Source organism: Petaurus breviceps, unplaced genomic scaffold, assembly GCF_028583685.1.
Source record: "Petaurus breviceps papuanus isolate PSGF00001 unplaced genomic scaffold, PetGlider_PUasm1.0 207, whole genome shotgun sequence".
Classification (NCBI taxonomy): domain Eukaryota; kingdom Metazoa; phylum Chordata; class Mammalia; order Diprotodontia; family Petauridae; genus Petaurus; species Petaurus breviceps.
The window spans coordinates 10,013,798-10,022,951 of NW_027185850.1; the positions used below are offsets into that span (position 1 = coordinate 10,013,798).

The window sequence follows — 9,154 nt, forward strand, 5'->3', positions numbered from 1 at the left end:
GTAGAGCTGAGCTTGGCTATGGGTATGGGCACATGGCATTCATAGTCTTTGGACCTACTGCAATTGCACTTGACAACATGAAAATTACCCTTCTGGGACACCATGGGTGAGGCTTCCTGTGATGCTTCTGACCTGTGTTATAAAATAAAAATATATTAATTTTTTATAGACACTGTGCATCCCATCATCATCTGTACCTCAGGGCTAGACACAAGCATGAAGTTGGGGGAACCTCAGCTTGGCCTGTGCACCAGGCATGAGCATCAGGGGATAAAGGATACGCACAGCTGTAAGAAACAATGAGTATGAAGAATTCTTAGAAGACTTCTATAAAATGATGCAGAGCACAGTACGGAGAATCAGGAAAACAAGGTATAAATGTACAACTGTTTAAAAATAAAGAACAGCAACAACAAAGAAATTGAATGCTGTGTGCTATGATAACCAAGCTTGGCCCCAAAGAAGATAAGAGCAAATAAACCCCCCTCCCACCTTTGCAGAAGTGGGAGATCATGGGTGTGAAAGAGGGCAGAGACTCAGATGCTGTTGCTAAACTGGGTTTATTTCTGTCTCTTTTATTCTTTCCTATAAGAGATGGTTCGGGGGGGGGGGGGGAGGGAGACAGAAAGAGAAGAGAGACAGAGACAGAGAGAGAACATCAATTACAAATAAAATGTCTTTTAAAAGAGAGGACTTCAGTTCTCTCTTCCTTTAAGGTGCCGTTTAAACATAATCATCTGCATGAAGCCTTTCTTGATTTCCTCAAATGCTGATGCTTTTCTCCCCAAACTGCCTTATACTTTGCCACTTCACACAGATTTGTATTTATTCTCTATATATTAATATTGTATATGTGTATACACTTACACACACACATGCACACACACACACACACATGCACCATGTACCCATTTTGACCTTATCTTGGTATATGGTGTGAAACGTTGATTTGTACCTAGTTTCTGCCAAACTGCTTTCCAGTTTTCCCAGTATTTTTTGTCAGATAGTGAGCTCTTGCCCCCAAAGCTTGGATCTCTGAGTTTATTAAACATTAGGTTACTGTGGTCATTTTCCTCTGTATATTATGTACCCAACCCATTCCATTGATCAACCAGTCTATTTCATAGACAGAATCAAATTGTTTTGGTTATTATAGCTTTATCATATAGACTGAGATCTGGTATTCCTAGATCACCTTCCTTCACTTTTTTTCATATGATTCTCTTGATATTCTTCACCCTTTGTTTCTCCAGGTGAAGCTTGTTGCCATTTTTTCTAGCTCTACAAAATTTGGTATTTTGATTGGTATGACACTGAATAAATAAATTAATCTAGGTAGAATTGTCATTTTATTATAATGCTTCGGGCTCCCCATAAGAAATTAATATTTTTTTTCCATTTGCTTAGGTCTGTCATTGTCTGAAGAGTATTTTGTAATTGTTTTAATATTGTTCCTATATTTTTCTTGGTAGGTAGAATCCCAAGAATTTTATACTGTCCACAACTCTTTCTAGCTCTTCTTGCTGGGTTTTGTTGGTGATATATAGAAATTCTAGTGGTTTATGTGGGTTTATTTTCTATCCTGCAATTTTGCTAAAGTGGTTCATTGTTCAACTAGTTTTTTTTTAAGTTGATTCTCTAGGGTTCTATAAGTAAACCATCATATTATCTGCAAAGAGTAATAGTTTTGTTTCTTCGTTGTCTATTTTTATTCCTTCAATTTTCTTTTTCTTATTTTATTGCTAACAACATGAGCATAATCTCTTGGCCTCAGTTTCCTCATCTGTAAAATGAAATTGTTACACCAGGTCACCTCTAAGGTCCCTTTTTACCCTAAAACTTTCTACTTTTCTTCTACAGAAGGCTACCATATCTTCGAGATATCATGTTGTATTTCTGTTTCTTTGGAAGTCCTAGATAGACAACAGTTAAGTTCTACGCAGCTTTGGGAACAAGCCACAGAGTATATCCAAAAGGACTTCTGAATGGCAATGACATATCCTGCAGATTTGGTCTCAGAGACATTTGGTCTTATGCCTCAGTTCAGGCCACCATCTCTAAGAAGGAGTACTCAGCAGTGCACATCATATTAGCAATGTGCCACAGTAGAAAGAGTGCTGAAGTTTGGGCTGACATGAGTCCAAATCCAGACTATAGCATTTAGTATCTGTTTGGTCATGGACAAACCTGTATGTCTTGGAAAACTTAAAGTCTATTTTTTCTTCTATCAAATATCTCAATTTGCAGAAAGTGCAAGAGAACAGAATTTACCAAAGACAGTGCAGGGAGCTTAACATGGATTCCTGGGAAATTTGTCAATGTATCATTAGAGATGGTTGACTAACATCTATTAAGGGAGCAGTGATTACAAAGCATGGCTTCATCAAGAATTGCTCATTATGCAAAGAAATTAAAGTTATCTATATTCATATGAAAATGCTCTAAATGACTATTAATTAGAGAAATGCAAATTAAAACAACTCTGAGGTACAACCTCACATCTATCAAATTGGTTAATATGACAGAAAAGGAAAATGTTGGAGGGGATGCAGGAAAACAGGGACACTATTGCACTGTTGGTGGAGTTGTGGACTGATCCAACCTTTCTGGAGAACAATTTGGAACTATGCCCAAAGGGCTATAAAATTGTGCATACCCCTTGATCTAGCAATACCACTGCTAGGACTATATCCAAAAGACATCCAAAAAAAGGGAGGGGAAAGTTCCTATTTGTACAAAAATATTTATAGTGGCTCTTGCTCTGATGGTTAAGAACTGGAAATCAAAGGAATGCCCACCAATTGGAGAAACAAGCTGTAGTGCTTGATTGTAATGGAATATTACTGTGCCATAAGAAATGACAAACAGGATGATCTAAAAAAAAGACACAAATCGATAGATGATGAAGTGAACAGAACCAGAAGTGTGTTGTAGACAGTAACAACAATATTGTTTGAAGAAGTATGAATGACTTAGCTATTCTCAGCAATACAGTGATCCAGGACAATCCCAAAGGGCTAATGATGAAGCATACTATCTGACGCCAGAGAAAGAACTGATATTGTTTGAATACAGATTGAAGCATGCTATTTCTCACTTTCTTCTTCCTTTTTTAGTAGAGTCTTTTTGTACAAAATGAAATAATATGGAAACGTTTTATATAATTGCACATGAATAACTTGTATCTGATTGCTTGCCATCTATCTCAAGGAGGTGAAAGTAGAGAGAGGGAGGGACAGAATTTGAAACTCAAAATTTTAAATAAAAATGTTGATAAACAAAGAATTGGTCATTACATATTTACCTCATTTCATTTTATTGACAGGATTACTGAACCAAATAGATGAGGGAAATGCTGAGGATATAGCTTCCCAAGATTTCAGCAGAGCTTTTAATTAACTATATTATGTTTTTTCGTGTAAGGAAGATAATGAGGTAGGGTTTAGACAATACAGTCAGATGTATTCATAAATCCCAGAGCAGGATGAATTTCAGAGTAAGTGTCATTGTATCAGTATTTCAGGATTGAGTAGATTGCCATGGAGGTCCTCTCCAAAGCTCTAATTCCGTGTGTCTGTGATAATTAGTAAGTAGCATCACAGAACTTAAAAAGATCAAGTAGCCTTGGAAAACCATTCGTAATCCTTAAGCACCATTTTCCACATCTGTAAACTGGGGATAACACCTCTGATGCCCACAGGAAATACAAGATCTAATCTAAAAACATCTTGAAAACAGTTAAGCACTTCCCAATGGAAGGCATGGTGATGAGATTCTGCTATTGCCTTCACCCGGAAGCTGAAAGATTCTGCAATTTACAATTACAGTGTATCCCTCAAAGTAAGAGTTGTTGTATCTGACTGAACAACCTAGTCTGGTTCTTAAAATTTTCCCCCAAAAGTTTTAAGGATAAAGTTTTCTTCCTAAATGGATGTCTTATAATTTAAATAAAGAAAGAATGTTATATAATTAAAATATTTTTTTCTGTTGCAAACACTTGTGAAAGATATTATACCTTTACTAAAGAGTTCCATGTTTTTAAAGAAAAAAGGTACCAGAAAAAGAATTGCAGAGTCAGAAGGGACAGCAGAGACCATTTAGATCAACTCCTCTCTGACCCAGAATCCCCCTGTAACATTCCCAAAGATGGTCACCCAGTCTTTCTTTGAAGATAACCTTCCCTACAAGAATAACACCAATTTGCCCTCTTTGTATCTTGTTTGGACTTAGCAGTTTTTATGTCGTTTCCTCCTTTAGATTGTGAGACTATTGAGAAAAGGAGCTGGCTTTGCCTCCTTTTTATATCCCCAGGCCTTAACATAATGCTCAGAACATAGTAGGTGCTTAGTAAAAACGTGTTGCCTGAAGATCAACAATATCTCATCATGCAGCCCATTTCACCTTCCTGTAGTTCTAATGGTAAGGAGAGTGTATTAGTTCTGAGGTTTGTCCTCTTGGGCAAAGGACAATTTGATTTCCTCTTCCAGATGAAAGACTTCTGAATGCTTGAAGAGAGTTACCATTTCCCACCACCCCTTGGGTCTTCTCTTTTCCAGGATAAACATTCTCCCTTCCTTCACGGGATCCTTATTTGGTATAATTCCAAAGTTCATTGTCCCATTTATCTCATTGACCTTCCTTGGATAATCTCCAGTTTACCAACGTCTGTCACAATGTGTCACCCAGAGCCAAAGTGATATGAGCAGGGAAGGGAAATCTGGACTATCGCCTCCCTCCCTCCGGACAGTAAGATATAGAAATAGTGAGAAGCCACAGAGCAAAGAAACGTGAATGCTAGAAAATTGTCCAGACTCTCCAGTTACATAAAAAGCAAATCTTCAATCTCATTACATTGTTTTTTTTTTTCATTTTTGTGTAAAGTTGGTTACCAGCCCAGCCCTAGATTCTATCTTAACATGACTGCTTTCATCAAGGCAACCCTATCACAAATCACTGACTTGCTCAGGCCCACAGAGCTTGATAGCATCAATGTGGAACCCAAAGCCAAGTTCTTTTGATACCATGTCTATTACACAAAGAATACTTCTAAAAAGTTACTTACAGAACATATGAAAGATGAACCTGAAATTCCGATGTCTTGGAAGAATTCTTAAACAATGATTCCAAATTACAGACAAGTATCTTCAAGTCCCCTCTGACCCAACATTCGATGCTCCAGCTCGCACCTGAATTGAAAGGAAAACATCACAGATGATTTTAAAAAAATGAATCCTGAACAATGCAACAAAAAAACTGAATATGTTTTTACTAAACATTTTCATATCACCATGCACAGCCAAATTGGAGAGATATATTCTGACTCCTTAGAGAGTCAACAGCAGACCTGAGACTTGTCTTGACTACAGAAATTTCAAAATGTTCACTTGAATTAGCTCTCCAACTACCGCTGCATCTCTCTGTATTTTATCCTTAGCCCAATCAGTCTCTCACAACTTCCCAAACCCTGTCCATCCACGCATGGCTTAGTTAGAGTCATGTAGGGGACGATTTATTACTTTAGACGTAAGTTTCACTTCCTTCAGATTTTCACAATAGACTTAAAAGTTACCTAGCTATTCAGACTTTCAATATGATTAATAATACTATTTAGAGCTTAAGGGTTAACAACACATTTTACACACATTCTCTTGTTAGATCCTTACAACAACCCAGGAAAGGGTGCCATAACTAATACTATTACCCCATCTTGCCTATGGAAAAGCTGAGGACAGAATGGTTAATGACTTACTCAGGGTCCCACAGCTGGTAAGTATCAGAGGCAGATTTGATTACAGGTCTCCCCCGCCCCAAGGTCAGCAATCTTCACTACCATGCACTTTGTAATTATGATTTGTTACTATGCATGAATAATAACATGATTTTTGTTCTATTGGTGTTTTTTTTTTAACTTGGGGAGCTGCATCTGTGATTTCATTTATATTCAGAGATTCCTATGAAGAACTCACTTTACCAATGTAGGCTGACACCTTCAAAACTTATCCTCAGGGGCAATTAGGTGGTACAGTAAATACAGAGCAGGCTCTTGTCTGGAGAACCTGAGTTCAAATCCGGCATCAGACACTGACTAGCTGTGTGACCCTGGGAAAGTTACTTAACCTCAATTAACTCAAAAAAAGAAAGAAAGAAAAGAAGCTTAATTTGTTAAAAAGAGTTGTCCAGAGTACTCGAAGTTTGCCCAGCATCACACAGCCAGTATGCCAGGAGCAGGACTGAACCTAGATCATCTTTATTCGGAGATGTGTTTTCTATCCATTATACTCACTGTTCTGTAGTCCAGGAAAGCTTGGAGCTCCCTGAGACCTCTCAAGAGGGTCTGATGGGTCAAAACTATTTGAATAACCACACCAATATAGTAAAAATGGATAGACATGACCTACGGGTGTGCTGGTAGATGGTATAGACTGGCTTGGATAAAAAAAAAATGCACAGGCGTACCACTTCTAAGTTTGTCAATATTACTGTCATTTTTTCCATCTCTTTCTGAAGTACAGACAACCAGCACAACACTAAATCAAGCCCTGATTCGCAGTATTTGCCAGTTTCCAAGATGAAAATTATCACACTGGAAAATCTAACAATTAGCTCTTATGGACTGGTTTGAACTGACTGCAGCACAGCCCTTACCAATATAAACAAAAGCTTTTGGGGGCCCTCCATAATGTTTGAGAGTCTAAAGGAGTCCTAGGACCAAAAACTTTAAGAACTGCTGCTTTCCACCATGCTTCTAGATTGCGTACTATTAAGACATCTAGAATGAAGAACAGAAACCCTTCAGGACAGAAATCCTAATGGTAGATACCTTGATTGAATAGCTATCAGTAAGGAAACTCTTTAAAAGCACATGAAGTCAATTACATTTACTATTATAATAGATAGCAATCTTAAGTGAAAAAAAGATTTAGCCATGCTGAAAATACTCTTAGAGGATTCTCATGTATTTATATTTATTCTCACCTAGCACATAGTAGGTGCTTAATAAATGTTTATTGATTGATTCTGTTACCTCTTGTTTCAATCATAGCTACATAAGTTTCGAAAGGCAGAATTGTTTAGAGAGCACCCGGTGAGTTCACATCAGTCTTTTTAGATGGCTCTTCTTTTTCTCGGCAGTCAAAAACAAAACAAAACCTTTTCTTTCTGTCTTCAGAATTTCATTCTTCAGAACTTCCCCTATCTATCCTGGGCTGTCTGCACCTATGGAATCCCACTCACTCCTCAGAATCCTTTAATTCTGTTCCCCCCAAATCTGGGGTATATGGAAGCCTGTGCCCAGATTTCTATTCCCCTATCACAAATTGTAAACTCCTCTTAACATTATGATAATTTCCACCCCTGGGAAGCCAGTTATTTTTTTCATTGGGAGATCTAGAATAGAATTGACCCTTAATGGTTCCTGTATCTTGTAAAGGATGAAATTGTCATTAAAACAATTAGGGAAAGTATTCACTTTTTTTCCTTTAGGAAGAAACCCCTACAGCAGATATCCAGATAACTAAAGCCCCCATCACTCTGGGAAATCTGGGCCAGAGCCACAGGCTGGGGATCTGTTTTCTAAACTTCTCAACCTTTTCCTCCTTCTGCCTAATTGGTCTATAGCAGGCTTTGATAACAGTATCACTTCCATTAATGACTCAGTTGGTCTTCACCCAAATACAAGATGTCCTTACCAAAAATTTCTGAATTTCCTCACCAGTATATCATTTTAACAGACAATGCTACACATGCCCACTTTCGTTTATCTTGTTCCTTGTGAATAGCTAGGCAGTTCAGTGGATAGGATGCCTGACTTGGAACTCAGGAAGACCTGAATTCAAACCCTATCCTAGACATTTACTAGCTGATTGACTTTGGTAAAGTCACCTAAACTCTCTCTGACTCAGGTTTCTCATCCCTAAATGGGGATAATGAGAGCACCAACATCACAGAGATTTGAGAATCAAATAACATAAGCAACGCTAAGGACTTGTAAACCTTAAGTGCTACATAAACCTTAGCTTTCATAATGATTATTTTTACAAATTTATTGTTTGGTCGTGTTGCTCATCTTGTCAAGTCTCAACAATATGTATGGGAGTCAGATTTATCTCTCTGTGTTCATCTTGTGTTTAGAAGAGAGAAACAGAAAGACATAAATAGAGAGAGAGAGAACAGAAAGAGGAAGAGAAGAGGAGAGGGGAGGGGAAGAGAGGAGAGGAGAGGAGAGGAGAGGAGAGGAGAGGAGAAGAGAGATAGGTGGGAGAATGAAATTACTAACAATTAGAATTATGTAAAATGGATTGGGAAGGAACTTGCAGTGACTTTCCCCCTCCTTGAATGTTTTCAGTAAAGGCTTCTCACCAGATCTATCCATTGACTTTATTCTTCTTCAGGTCTAAGTTGGATGAAATGGCCACTGAAGCCCTTTCCTCCTCTCAAATTCCAGTCTTCTGTGAGCCCTAGAGCTGAAGTCTGAAGGCCTGGGTTTCAATGCTACCAATGACATTTACTACTTACAACACCACAGGCAAGTCACTCCCACATCTTTAAGCTGCAGTTGCCTCACCCATCAAGCAAGAATAAGAAAGATGTGCAAAATGTACTTCACAGAGTTGTGTTAAACAGTTGTGTGTGTGTGTGTGTGTGTGTGTGTAAAAGAGCCATAAGGGTTATGTGTTGTTTTATTAACTAAGTTTTTAAAAATACCTTTCTATTCTAATAAGAAACTATCCTGGTTTTAATTCAATTAAATAGCTCATTTTATAAAGGAATAGACAGAATAGGGGGAAATGGCCCCTTATTTTATCTTTCCACTTAATACAACAATTACTGGTGTTGACAATTCAATGCTATGAATGTGAACCTAATTTTCTTTCACTCATACAAAAATTTCGATCAAGAAAGCCTCTTTCCATCTACCTCATTCAGATTTACTGAACAGTAAACTGTCAAATAAAAACAACTGTCAAAATGTCCAAAAAAAACTGTCAATTTTTTTTTAATTTCAAAATGGGTAATGTAGAACTTTAAAAATCTAACCTTTCTGTTGCAAAGATGGGGAGAGTGCTGATGGAGAAACAAATGTCTTCCCTTCTGTACTGTTCCTACATATGGAAGGATTTTTATCATGTTCACTCCAAAGGCAACAGTAGAAACT

General features: G+C 37.7%; 1 long non-coding RNA gene across 1 annotated transcript; it reads right to left on the reverse strand.

Annotated features, from left to right (window-relative positions):
* Positions 1-6: 6 nt before the first annotated feature.
* LOC138164889 (uncharacterized) lies at positions 7-9,154 on the reverse strand. Its single transcript, XR_011169212.1, has 3 exons — positions 9,037-9,154; positions 5,063-5,186; positions 7-132 (listed from the first exon to the last, which is right to left on the reverse strand). It is a non-coding gene; the product is annotated as an uncharacterized lncRNA (long non-coding RNA).